Consider the following 14,980-nt stretch of genomic DNA (forward strand, 5'->3'; position numbering starts at 1 on the left):
TATTCTATTTCATTTATTTTCCTCTTGTTTTTTTAAAGTTTTTATAGTTTATATATGAAAAATTTACTATATTATTATTATTGTTCTTAAACTTCTCTTGTTAATTATTTCCTTATTTCCTTTCATCGCCAGGCTATTTTCCCTGTTGGGGCCCTTGGGCTTATAGCATCCTGTTTTTTCAACAAGGGTTGTAGCTTAGCAAATACTAATAATAGAGATTTTCGTCATCTAAGCTACGACCCTAGTTGGAAAAGCAGGATGCTATAAGCCCAGGGGCTCCAACAAGGAAAATAGCCCAGTGAAGAAAGGAAACAAGAAAAAATGAAATATTTTAAGAACAGTAACATTACGATAAATATTTCCTATATAAACTACAAAAAAATTTAACAAAACAAGAGGAAGAGAAATAAGATAGAAGTGTGCCTGAGTGTAGCCTCAAGCAAGAGAACTCTAACCCAAGACAGTGGAAGGCCATGGTACAGAGGCTATGGCACTCCCCAAGACTAGAGAATAATGGTTTGATTTTGGAGATACTAGGGCTTTCAAGAAAAACTGAAGACTTTCTCGTTCCGTGAGTGCTTCGATAGTGTGGATTTGACAATAAACGAGCAATACGCGATGTGAAATGCTGAATGTTCTCGAACGAACATGATAAAACGACTGTGGAGGTCCTGTAGAGAGTAGGGTTCCCCTGCTGTATAAGACTGGAAAAGCAGCCCTTAAAGTAAAAGTAAGCAAGTAAGAGAACAGGAAAGTCTTCAGTTTCCTCTTAAAAACCTTAATGATATCTTCAGTCTTTCTGAGGATGTTTAATAGGAACTTATTGTAGAGTCATGGGGCCGCATATTTGAAAGCCCTAGAACCAAGAGTGGACAGATAAATCATGAAACGATCTGTAACTATTCTCGTGTCAACACGATTTGTTGGTTGCACGATACATAGCAATTCTCTTAGATATTTTGGACGGCTGGTTCTGAAAACTTAGCGTGTTATTATACATATTTTAAATTCAATTCTCTCTTTAATCGGCAGCCAATGTAGATCAATTAGTATAAGAGTGACAATTTCTTGGGGCTGGGACACCTTTTATCAGTCTTGCTCCTCTGTTTGTTATTTTTTGTAATTTATTAAATTGCAATTTTAGTAAATTGTAGTAGATGGAGTTACAATAGTCAGTTCTGGTAATCACACAGTTTATCACAAGCTGCTTTACATACTGTTCCTCCAGTTAGGCTACTTCTTTATCAAAACAATATTACAAGATATCACAATTGAGTTGAGCTGCCCAAATCTCTCTACAATTACCATAAACTCAGTTTTACAATAATCTCTTTTTGTACACGACATATCTCTTTTAAAGCTGTTGTCCTTGTTTCAAGTATCGTTCTCCTGTCTGGTCTTCAGCTGCTGATTCTCATCTTAATTTGTTGGACAGGAATTTACCAAGGTCTATCAAATTTCTTATTCCTGGTCTAGATATTAGTAATCTCTGACACCTTCGTTCAATTAGTTCTTTACCATAGTCTTTCACTGCCTTGGGTTAGAGTTCTCTTGCTTGAGGATACACTCAGGTGCGCTATTTTATCTAATTTCTCTTACTTTGTTAAAATTTTTATAGTTTATATAGGAAATATTTATTTTAATGTTGCTGTTATTAAAATACTTTATTTTTCCTTGTTTCCTTTCCTCATTTAGCTATTTTCCCTATTGGGGCCCCTGGGCTTATAGCATCCTGCTAGTCAGCTGTTGACAATGTCTTGTGACAAAACAGGACCCCCACATCACTGTCATGAATAATCCATATATTTAATCGTAATATTCGAACTTATGTGTATTAAAAAAAAAAATTGACTGTAATTTTCAGACTTACGTGTTTTTAAAAACGTCTATTGGTAGAAAATGTGAAAAAAAAATAATGAATGTAGTAAGGGCTCGGCCAGACCAAGCACGCCTAGCGGCGAGGTTAGCGGCAAGAGTTTCCCGCGACAAATTGAAACCTTAGGTATCTTATGTAGGTGGCCAGATAGAAGGCGCGAGGCTTCCCGCGCCTCCTATCTGGCCACCTACATAAGATACCTAAGGTTTCAATTTGTCGCGGGAACCTCATGCCGCTAACCTCGCCGCTAGGAGCGCTTGGTCTGGCCGGGCCCTAAGGGTGGCGAAGCTCGAAGCTGCCTACCGGGTTTGAATATGCGTCAGGCATTCCGGTTCTGATAACTTGATTGGTTATTTTATATATCTTAAACTAAATTCTTTCTTTGATAGACAGCCAGTGTAAATCAGTTAGTATACAACAATCTCCTGTTAGACACCCATAAAAAGACTGGAGATATTATTAAGCTTTTCAAGAAGAAACTGAAAACTTTCTTGTTCTGCGAGTGCTTCGATAATGTGGATTTGACGGTGAAGATGGAATATGCTGTGTATTACGTGAAATACCTACGAATGTACAAGATAAACTGATCTTGTAGGTCCTGCCGGGCACAGGGTTCGCCTGTGTGGTAGGACCAAGGATAAGTCTGCACATTATGAAGAACTCAAGAGTCAAGAGGCACACAACTGGAGCCAGATTTACTTGGGTACTTTGATACTAACTGTGAGAGAGAGAGAGAGAGAGAGAGAGAGAGAGAGAGAGAGAGAGAGAGAGAGAGAGAGAGAGAGAGAGAGAGAGAGAGAGAGAGAGAATATTTTAACATGTAAGAAACAGAAACAGACATGGGTAGGACATAATAAGAATGACAGATAATAGATTGATATTAAGAATAACTGAATGGGTCCCTATCGATTGCAAAAGAAACAGGGGGAGAAGACGATGGATTGGCGAACTAAGAAAATGTGTGTAGGCCCTATATGTTGGCAGGACATGTCTGAGGCCTTTGTTCTGCAGTGGATTAGTAACGGCTGATGATGATGATTAGTCTATCTATCTATCAATACATACATACATATGTACATAAGTGCGTGTTTTAATTGATCTTATCGTCCAAAATTAGAACATAACAATTTCTTTAAATAATACTTGTGAGTTTAATTCTAAATCTTACAAAAGAACTGGTAAGTGATCAATATAAATTCCAATGTCTCTTGTTGAACCTATCACGCAATAATGCCTGAGTAATACCCTTATTTCAGAACCAATTATAACAATTTTCTCGTAACTAACAACACAGAATTGAGTCGTTTTATGTATTAAAATCGTTATAAATTGGATAAAAACTACGAAATTGTAAGATATTTAGGTATATTGAGAATATTATATATATATATATATATATATATATATATATATATATATATATATATATATATATATATATACTAAAACCCAATATGGTTTTAGTTTATATAACTATAATATTATGTATCTTAGCAACTTTTGAAATGCGTGACTCGTAACAACAGAGCAATTATGTCATTTCATGGCTTAAAAACATCATAAGATGCTTAAAAACATCTAAATTATTTAATCTTAGTTCTATTGAGAATATAATATATTCATAACAACATAACACGAATGTATTTAGATAATTTAAGTTATATATTTATCCTAGCAACGTGGTAATGACGTCATTGAAGAACTAGGAAGAAGAAGAAGCAACTGCCGCGTTTGTTTACATGTATAGACGACTGAATCTTGAAGTATAAGGGATCAAAAGTGTCACTTTATAGGGTTCAATAACCTTTAAAGTGACACTTTCGATCCATTATACTTCAAGATTCAATCGTCTATAGTCGTCTCAGGAGTCCCAAGTTCTCCCGCCGTCAAATTTTTTTTTCATATTTTGAAGTGTAAAAAAAGATGTCGATTTCAGATTGCAAGAAACAGAAGACAGTAAGTGTTGAGTCTGGTTTATTGTGCCATTATTTAGCCGGGAATTATGTTATTTAACCGATAAACCGGGATATGTCGGCGTATGGTTTGGGGGTGTTTTTGACTAGATATCACGTACCATATTTATGTATTTAACTCATTTTATTTCTTATTTGATTGATTATTTTTTCATTTTCATTAATATTTTATATAAAACCAGGGTTTTTTGTCTTTATTTCGGCATTGTTTGGCCGGTAAAATCGTAGGTTATGGGCGTTGCCTGGTGTTTCAAAACTTAGGTTTTTGAGTTGGTAAATTTAATCCAATATTTGGAATGACGGTTTTGTTACGGAAATATGTCTTGTTTTTGTGCCTTCGTAGTTTGTTGGGAGAGGGTTAGGTTTACTAGAATATAGAGTAAAAAACGTAAAAAAATTGGCTGTTTTTTTTTCACTGGAATCATAGCCTAATGAAGAGCCTTTGTATATCAGCGGCCAGTTCCTCATGCGTTCATTAAAAATGTACATCAACTATCCTAAACTTTTCCCCCTAACCTAACCTACAAGCTGTGTCCTTACGTATGTAACAGGGGGCTAATGCCCCCTGTGACCCCCCTTACACTGCTATATTCTAAGTCAGACATAATAATACATACAGCTGGCCACTATTATACATAAGCCCCCACTGGAATTATAACCGAATGAGATATCAATGTATTCACTAGTTTTGTAAACACTTGTCTCAACAATCTACATACTAGGACCACTTTGCGCATGAATGTCGGAAACATGCGAGGATAGCCAACAAGAAATGTGTTGGAACACCGAGAAAACATTAATTTTGTGCTTGGCATTTCATATGATGTCAAATAACTGAAATTTCACTCGTTTGTCCCAACGTTCTACATACTGTATTAGGAACACTCGACGGACACAGGTGGGAACCTTGGGGTTTGGGTTTCGTTAAATAGGACTAAACGGGATTATTTAATCCTTGTGAGATTTGTAAAAGGCCACTGAACCTAACAAACCCACATAACATAACCGAATAGTTCCCAGGTTACAACCCCTAGGCGGGGCAAGCCCCCGGACAGCCTTCCCAGGTCGCAACCCCTAGCCAGATTTGTAAAAAGCCACCTAACCTAACCTAGTAGTTTCCAGGTCACAACCCCTAGCCGGGGTCAAGCTCCCGGATCCCCATCCCAGGTCACAATCCCTAGCCAGATTTGTAAAAGGCTACAGAACCTCACAAACCCTCCTAACCTAACCTAATAGTTCCCAGGTCATAACCCCTAGCGGGGGGCAAGCTCCCAGAACCCCCTCCAGGTCGCAAACTAAAACAAAATAAAATATAAATGGTTATATTATGGTAAAGTGAATCTCAAATAAATCTCTCTTCCACACAATAAAACGATTGGCAGCACTCAAAATTATATCTTAACCACACTCGGGATTACCTTTATGTGAATTTTGTACGACAATTGCAATTCCTGCACCTCCAGTTATACATGATTGTCCCCAAAGCACCAAGCTGATCAATATGAGTAATAGATACAACCACGTCGCTCAAAGAAAAACCAGAGTATAGGACATGCGTCTGTCCATCACGGATGTTAGCATTGGAAAGGTTGACCTCGGTCAGGTCAATCTTGGGTCACGGGGGGGCGGTTAAATTTTTTAAATCACGCGGCCAACAAAAGAAGGCCTACAAGCGCACGGAAAAGAAAGGTTAGTTCGGGTCGGCTTAATGACACTGGCTTAATCCTCTTAAACATCCTAATTAGATGTTGCCTACCCTAACCTTTGGCTGTACTGTATACATAACAAATTAGTGTTCGGTATACTTTCAGGAAGTGTCCCAACGAACTACAATCTTAACAAGGGGATAAGAATGTAGATTGTTGATCTTAGGAAAAACATCACTAAATTTTCAATATTAATCTTACCCGATGATCATGTAGCTGTCAACTCTGTTGCCCGACAGAAATCTACGGTCGGGATACGCCAGCGATCGCTATACAGGTGGGGGTGTACCAACAGCGCCATCTGTGAGCAGGTACTCGAGTACTTCTTGTCAACAAGAACTCAATTTTTCCTCTGTCGTGCCACCGGCTAGACCTACTTGGATACGCTGTTGATTCTGGAGTTATTGTTCACGATTTGGTGATGTATTTGCTCTAGAGTTTAGCCTTCGCTATTCAGGAAGCTTTTTCATTAGCTTAGCAAGCTTTTGGAATTAATTTGATTTAATTATAATGACGAAGACAGTATGGACTCTCTTCCACTTTTAAATGGCCGACCCTTCCCTTAGACGGTAGTGTTGGTGTCGAAGAGAGTGTAGACTCTCTTTCACTTTTTTATATCTCTCCGCCATTTATAGGCCTCTTCGTTTAACTTTCCTTTTATTATAAACTTATAAAAATTAATTTTTATGTTTGTTTATATGCGACCTTTCCTAATAATAGGCGGTCCTTACTTGGAACCGAAGTTAATTAACATTGAGCTCGTCATATCGTTTTTCCTGTTAAGAATTTATGCTATTTTAATTTTAATGTTTTTGAAAGAATTTCTTTGATAGTCTCGTACTGTTTTCAAAGTTGAACTAACGTTTTTAGTCTCCGCAGTTGTTGACATTCAGAACGTTCAACTTGCGCTCTATCGTTACGATAGAGAGAGAGTATTTCACGGTTCACGTTGCAGTAAGAGTAAACCGATTCTAACGTTTCGTTCATTCTTTCTTAGCTTAAATGGTTTTAATTCTAATAAAGGAACTTTTTATTTGGGAAACCTTTCAGTTTTTTTCCTTTAACAAATAATATGTTTTAACGATATATATAATTGAGCTCATCTCTCAGGTTCTAAGTCAAGAGAGAGAGAGAGAGAGAGAGAGATAGAGACGGAGGGAGAGAGAGGAGGATAAACGTTTCGTTCAAGCGGGTAACGTTGTTCTCGTTTTTGCTCTTCTCCCTAGTCGATTTAGGGGAAGAAGGTAAAACGTTTTTAGAGTTTTATTCTTGTTCCCAGGCTTTATGCGGTGAGAGATTTTAAACGTAGTTTTTTTCAATATTAATCTTACCCGATGATCATGTAGCTGTCAACTCTGTTGCCCGACAGAAATCTACGGTCGGGATACGCCAGCGATCGCTATACAGGTGGGGGTGTACCAACAGCGCCATCTGTGAGCAGTTACTCAAGTACTTCTTGTCAACAAGAACTCAATTTTTCCTCTGTCGTGCCACCGGCTAGACCTACTTGGATACGCTGTTGATTCTGGAGTTATTGTTCACGATTTGGTGATGTATTTGCTCTAGAGTTTAGCCTTCGCTATTCAGGAAGCTTTATCATTAGCTTAGCAAGCTTTTGGAATTAATTTGATTTAATTATGGTGACGAAGAGAGTATGGATTCTCTTTCACTTCTAAATGGCCGACCCTTCCCTTAGACGGAAGTGTTGGTGTCGAAGAGAGTTTAGACTCTCTTTCTTAATTTTGCTTATCAAAGTTATAGATTTATTTTATATCTCTCCGCCTTTTATAGGCCTCTTCGATTAACTTCCATTTATTATAAACTTATAAAAATTAATTTTTATGTTTGTTTATATGCGACCTTTCCTAATAGTAGGCGGTCATTACTTGGAACCGAAGTTAATTAACATTGAGCCCGTCATATCGTTTTTCCTGTTAAGAATTTATGCTATTTTAATTTTAATGTTTTTGAAAGAATTTCTTTGATAGTCTCGTACTGTTTTCAAAGTTGAACTAACGTTTTGTTTTGTCTCCGCAATTGTTGACGTTCAGAACGTTCAACTTGCGCTCTATCGTTACGATAGAGAGAGAGAGTCTTTCACGGTTTCACGTTGCAGTAAGAGTAAACCGATTCTAGCGTTTCGTTCATTCTTTCTTAGCTTAAATGGTTTAATTCTAATAAAGGAACTTTTTATTTGGGAAACCTTTCAGTTTTTTTCCTTTAACAAATAATATGTTTTAACGATATATATAATTGGGCTCATCTCTCAGGTTCTAAGTCAAGAGAGAGAGAGAGAGAGAGAGAGATAGAGACGGAGGGAGAGAGAGAGAGGAGGATAAACGTTTCGTTCAAGCGGGTAACGTTGTTCTCGTTTTTTTTTTTTTTTTTTTTTTTTTTTTTTTTTTTTTTCCCTAGCCGCTATAGGGGAAGAAGGTAAAACGTTTCTAGAGTTTTATTCTTGTTCCCAGGCTTTATGCGGTGAGAGATTTTAAACGTAGTTTATTTGATCTAGTGTTTAGTCTCTTTTCCAGCCACTGAATTCTTTATCTTTCATTATGTTTTTCTGTTACATTGTAATACTGTTTTCGCAATTACTACCTTTTAATGAAGGATAGTATTGCGTGTTTCAGGTACAAACCACTTAAAGTTTCGAGTTCAGTGAAATAAGTGCAAACAGAAAATCAAATGTGATAAAGTGATATGCGCAAAGTGTTACAGTGTTGCGTTCGAGGGTTCGTCTGTTCGTGCCAGTTGTTCACCTAGTCCGATACCTCTTACAAGCTCCCAAGCCCAGGGGAGAAGTAATGTCGAAGGACTTATGGGTTCCACAGGCCTTGATCAACGAACAGACGTTTCCCTCCGTGGTTTCGGGTGTATCTACACACGTTGCCGACGTGATCACCCCACCCACACAAAGACGAGAGAGCCCATTTATTCCTCGTCTGCGGAAGAGGTTTCTCGCAGAAACCATGGACCAAATCTTGCAGCTTTTAAGTGCAAGTCGGTCCCTTCCGCGCAAGTCCAACGGCCTAGGTGTAGCCACTGGGTCAGTTCGGACTCGCTGCAGTACGACAACTGCACACCTCCCAAGAGAGGCAAGGTGGTACCGCAACAGGCAGTAACTCCGTCTGTTGCCGCACCAGCTGTTTTAGACCCTCAGTCACAACGGACAGTAGCTCCGTTTGTTGTTGTCTTTCATAGACCCTAGTGGTCCATGCTGCAGACTATACAGTCTCAGCTTGCTCCTTCATGCAGGAGTATCATGCTGGAAGGTTGACAATGCACCTGTTAACCTACAACCCGCCGAGGTTGTGCGCTCAGCAGATACTGCGGCTGCCTGCTCCCACCCTCCACCTGTGAGAGCTCCACCACCGATGCGCAGTCCACCCTGCCAGACGCATGTTCTTGCTGCACCATCTGCTAACATGCGTGAGCTGCCGCATCAGGAGTTGCCGGGTTCCAGCACTATGCAGCATTCTCCTCAGCCCATGCAACATGCTCTGCAGACCTTACAGCATTCTCCGCATACCATGCAGCATGAGCCGCATACCATGCAGCATGAGCCGCATACCATGCAGCGTGAGCCGCATACCATGCAGCATGAGCCGCATACCATGCAGCATGAGCCGCATACCATGCAGCATGAGCCGCATCCCATGCGGCATCAGCCGCATACCATGCAGCATGAGCCGCATACCATGCAGCATGAGCCGCATGCCTTACAGCATGAGCCGCATCCCATGCGGCATGAGCCGCATACCATGCAGCATGAACCGCATACCATGCAGCAGGCTCTGCATACCTTACAGCAGGCTCTGCATACCTTACAGCATGCTCTGCATACCTTACAGCATGCTCTGCATACCTTACAGCAGGCTCTGCATACCTTACAGCAGGCTCTGCATACCTTACAGCATGCTCTGCATACCTTACAGCAGGCTCTGCATACCTTACAGCATGCTCTGCATACCTTACAGCATGCTCTGCATACCATACCGCATGCTCCTCAACCCACCGCAGCCCCTCCCACGCACCAGCAGACTCCCACACACAGAGCACTCCGTTGCCATGCGGGAGCTACCACAAGCTGCCGTGTTTTGACACGGTATGTCAGCCTCCGCAACACACTGTGGTTACCGCCACTCGCCAGCAGCTAACTAGTCAGGCAGGAGTTGAGGCTTCCCCACACAACTTTGGTTGTTGCCAACTCACAAACTGTCATACAGTTACATGACGTTGCCTTCTGGTCTGCTACTTATACACCAGTGCTGTATGTCCTCACGCTCCTGTTGTGGTTGACAGTTCAGTTTTTGACAGTTCACAGACTGTCAAGCAGTTTCATAGCGTTGCCTTCTGGTCTGCTGCTTTTGCACCAGTGAAATCCTCTCTGAGAGAACTTAGCTTTTCTCAGATATGGTTCCTGTAGATGAGAAAGTGCTGTTCTCCCTCCTTCTGATATTCCCTTGAGGACTCTGTCATTTGGAGAGGAGCCTTAAGCTGCTTAGCCTCCTTTGGACTTTTATTTAAGCATAGCATGCTTCCAGGGAGGGTAAATGGTTCCGCTTCAGTCGCTAACCCCGTCTGTTGCCACACCTGCTCCCATAGACCTTGAGCTTTGTTGCAAGACATGCAGTCCAAGCTTAGTCCTTGATAGAGGATTTTATTTTACGGAGTCAGTGTGTCACTGGGAAGACGTTCAACAACCAGCAGAGGTGACTTGTTGTGACGCAGTGCGGCATCCTCAGCAACCCGATAAGGAGTTGTCTGTACTACCCAGACAGTCTAGACAGTTTCGGGTTGTCGCTGTACTTCCTCGCTTCTCCATGGTTGACAGTTCACAGACTGCAGCAGTACCATGATCTTGTGTCCGGCTCCGTCAGACGACTGGCTTTTAAGAGCTCCCACAAGTCGTCGCTGTCTGGAGAATCTCAGATGGACTATGGATCTGACCAAGGAACTGGGCCTCCTGGTCAATTTAGAGAAGTCCCAGCTCGTCCCATCCCAGACCATTGTCTACCTGGGTATGGAGATTCAGAGTCGAGCTTTTCGGGCTTTTCCGTCGGCCCCAAGGATCAACCAAGCCCTAGAATGCATCCAGAGCATGCTGAAAAGGAACCGATGCTCAGTCAGGCAGTGGATGAGTCTAACAGGGACACTTTCATCTCTGGCCCTGTTCATCGAGTTAGGGAGACTCCTCCTCCGCCCCCTTCAGTATCATCTAGCTGCTCACTGGATAAAGGACATGACGCTAGAGACGGTCTCAGTTCCTGTTTCCGAAGAGATGAGGTCTACTCTAACGTGGTGGAAGAACAGCTTTCTTCTCAAGGAAGGTCTACCTTTGGCTGTTCAGAACCCCGACCGCCGTCTCTTCTCGGACGCATCAGACACGGGCTGGGGTGCGACATTGGACGGACAGGAATGCTCGGGAACATGGAATCAGGAGCAAAGGACACTTCACATCAATTGCAAGGAGTTATTGGCGGTTCATCTGGCCTTGATAAACTTCAAGTCCCTCCAGCTAAACAAGGTGGTGGAGGTGGACTCCGACAACACCACAGCCTTGGCTTACATCTCCAAGCAGGGAGGGACTCATTCGAGGAAGTTGTTCTAGATCGCAAGGGACCTCCTCATCTGGTCAAAAGATCGAAAGCTCACGCTGGTAACGAGGTTCATTCAGGGCGATATGAATGTCATGGCAGATTGCCTCAGCCGGAAGGGTCAGGTCATCCCCACAGAGTGGACCCTTCACAAGAATGTTGGCAGCAGACTTTGGGCCCTGTGGGGTCAGCCTACCATAGATCTGTTCGCTACCTCGATGACCTAGAGGCTCCCGTTGTATTGTTCTCCGATTCCAGACCCAGCAGCAGTTCACGTGGATGCTTTTCTGCTGGATTGGTCCCATCTCGACCTGTATGCATTCCCGCCGTTCAAGATTGTCAACAGGGTACTTCAAAAGTTCGCCTCTCACAAAGGGACACGGCTGACGTTGGTTGCTCCCCTCTGGCCCGCGAGAGAATGGTTCACAGAGGTACTGCAATGGCTGGTCGACATTCCCAGGACTCTTCCTCTAAGAGTGTACCTGCTACGTTAACCTCACGTAAAGAAGGTACACCCAAACCTCCACGCTCTTCGTCTGACTGTCTTCAGACTATCGAAAGACTCTCAAGAGCTAGAGGCTTTTCGAAGGAGGCAGCCAGAGCGATTGCCAAAGCAAGGAGGACATCCACTCTCAGAGTCTATCAGTCTAATGGGAAGTCTTCCGAAGCTGGTGCAAGGCCAATGCAGTTTCCTCAATCAGTACCACTGTAACCCAGATTGCTAACTTCCTGTTACATCTAAGGAACGTAAGATCCCTTTCAGCTCCTACGATCAAGGGTTACAGAAGTATGTTGGCAGCGGTTTTCCGCCACAGAGGCTTGGATCTTTCCACCAACAAAGATCTACAGGACCTCCTTAGGTCTTTTGAGACCTCAAAGGAACGTCGGTTGTCCACTCCAGGCTGGAATCTAGACGTGGTCCTAAGGTTCCTTATGTCATCAAGATTTGAACCTCTCCAATCAGCCTCTTTTAAGGACCTCACATTAAAAACTCTTTTCCTCGTGTGCTTGGCAACAGCTAAAAGAGTAAGTGAGATCCACGCCTTCAGCAGGAACATAGTTTTCACATCTGAAACGGCTACATGTTCCTTGCAGCTCGGTTTTTTGCTAAAAAACGAGCTTCCTTCACATCCTTGGCCTAAGTCGTTCGAGATCCCAAGCCTGTCCAACTTGGTGGGGAACGAACTGGAGAGAGTACTTTGCCCAGTTAGAGCTCTTGGGTACTATCTAAAAAGGTCAAAACCTTTACGAGGACAATCAGAAGCCTTATGGTGTGCTATCAAGAAGCCTTCTCTTCCAATGTCTAAGAACTCAGTTTCTTACTACATCAGGCTTCTGATTAGGGAAGCACATTCTCATCTGAAGGAAGAAGACCTTGCTTTGCTGAAGGTAAGGACACATGAAGTGAGAGCTGTGGCTACTTCAGTGGCCTTCAAACAGAACCGTTCTCTGCAGAGTGTTATGGATGCAACCTATTGGAGAAACAAGTCAGTGTTCGCATCATTCTGTCTCAAAGATGTCCAGTCTCTTTACGAGAACTGCTACACCCTGGGACCATTCGTAGCAGCGAGTGCAGTAGTAGTTGAGGGCTCAGCCACTACATTCCCATAATCCCATAACCTTTTTAACCTTTCTCTTGAATACTTTTTATGGGTTGTACGGTCGGCTAAGAAGCCTTCCGCATCCTTGTTGATTTGGCGGGTGGTCAATTCTTTCTTGAGAAGCGCCGAGGTTAGAGGTTGTGATGAGGTCCTTTAGTATGGGTTGCAGCCCTTTATACTTCAGCACCTAAGAGTCGTTCAGCATCCTAAGAGGACCGCTACGCTCAGTAAGGAAGATGTACTTAATAAAGGCAGAGTAATGGTTCAAGTCGTCTTCCTTACCAGGTACTTATTTATTTTATGTTATTTTTGAATAACTAATAAAATAAAATACGGGATACTTAGCTTCTTTGTTAACATGTATGCTGGTCTCCACCCACCACCCTGGGTGTGAATCAGCTACATGATCATCGGGTAAGATTAATATTGAAAAATGTTATTTTCATTAGTAAAATAAATTTTTGAATATACTTACCCGATGATCATGAATTTAAGGACCCGCCCTTCCTCCCCATAGAGAACCAGTGGACCGAGGAAAAAATTGAGTTCTTGTTGACAAGAAGTACTTGAGTACCTGCTCACAGATGGCGCTGTTGGTACACCCCCACCTGTATAGCGATCGCTGGCGTATCCCGACCGTAGATTTCTGTCGGGCAACAGAGTTGACAGCTACATGATCATCGGGTAAGTATATTCAAAAATTTATTTTACTAATGAAAATAACATATTTGATCTAGTGTTTATTCTCTTTTCCAGCCACTGAATTCTTTATCTTTCATTATGTTTTTCTGTTACATTGTAATACTGTTTTCGCAATTACTACCTTTTAATGAAGGATAGGATTGCGTGTTTCAGGTACAAACCACTTAAAGTTTCGAGTTCAGTGAAATAAGTGCAAACAGAAAATCAAAAGTGATAAAGTGATATGTGCAAAATGTTACAGTGTTGCGTTCGAGGGTTCGTTTGTTCGTGCCAGTTGTTCACCTAGTCCGATACCTCTTACAAGCTCCCAAGCCCAGGGGAGAAGTAATGTTGAAGGACTTATGGGTTCCACAGGCCTTGATCGACGAACAGACGTTTCCCTCCGTGGTTTCGGGTGTATCTACACACGTTGCCGACGTGATCACCCCACCCACACAAAGACGAGAGAGCCCATTTATTCCTCGTCTGCGGAAGAGGTTTCTAGCAGAAACCATGGACCAAATCTTGCAGCTTTTAAGTGCAAGTCGGTCCCTTCCGCGCAAGTCCAACGGCCTAGGTGTAGCCACTGGGTCAGTTCGGACTCGCTGCAGTACGACAACTGCACACCTCCCAAGAGAGGCTAGGTGGTACCGCAACAGGCAGTAACTCCGTCTGTTGCCGCACCAGCTGTTTTAGACCCTCAGTCACAACGGACAGTAGCTCCGTTTGTTGTTGTCTTTCATAGACCCTAGTGGTCCATGCTGCAGACTATACAGTCTCAGCTTGCTCCTTCATGCAGGAGTATCATGCTGGAAGGTTGACAATGCAGCCTGTTAACCTACAACCCGCCGAGGTTGTGCGCTCAGCAGATACTGCGGCTGCCTGCTCCCACCCTCCAACTGTGAGAGCTCCACCACCGATGTGCAGTCCACCCTGCCAGACGCATGTTCTTGCTGCTCCATCTGCTAACATGCGTGAGCTGCCGCATCAGGAGTTGCCGGGTTCCAGCACTATGCGGCATTCTCCTCAGCCCATGCAGCATGCTCTGCAGACCTTACAGCATGCTCCGCATACCATGCAGCATGAGCCGCATACCATGCAGCATGAGCCGCATACCATGCAGCGTGAGCCGCATACCATGCAGCATGAGCCGCATCCCATGCGGCATGAGCCGCATACCATGCAGCATGAGCCGCATGCCTTACAGCATGAGCCGCATCCCATGCGGCATGAGCCGCATACCATGCAGCATGAGCCGCATACCATGCAGCAGGCTCTGCATACCTTACAGCAGGCTCTGCATACCTTACAGCAGGCTCTGCATACCTTACAGCAGGCTCTGCATACCTTACAGCAGGCTCTGCATACCTTACAGCATGCTCTGCATACCTTACAGCAGGCTCTGCATACCTTACAGCATGCTCTGCATACCTTACAGCATGCTCTGCATACCTTACAGCATGCTCTGCATACCATACCGCATGCTCCTCAACCCACCGCAGCCCCTCCCACGCACCAGCAGACTCCCACACACAGAGCACTCCGT

General features: G+C 43.0%; 1 long non-coding RNA gene across 1 annotated transcript in view; it reads left to right on the top strand.

The window, feature by feature from the left end:
- The first annotated feature begins 3,660 nt into the window (after nt 1-3,660).
- Nucleotides 3,661-14,980, top strand: part of LOC137633597 (uncharacterized) — a 56,001-nt gene continuing 44,681 nt past the window's right edge. Inside the window, exon 1 of the long non-coding RNA XR_011042299.1 lies at nt 3,661-3,832. This is a non-coding gene — a long non-coding RNA (uncharacterized lncRNA). The remainder of the gene's footprint in view (nt 3,833-14,980) is intronic.

Source organism: Palaemon carinicauda, chromosome 43 (genome assembly GCF_036898095.1).
Source record: "Palaemon carinicauda isolate YSFRI2023 chromosome 43, ASM3689809v2, whole genome shotgun sequence".
In the NCBI taxonomy this organism is placed as follows: Eukaryota; Metazoa; Arthropoda; class Malacostraca; order Decapoda; family Palaemonidae; genus Palaemon; species Palaemon carinicauda.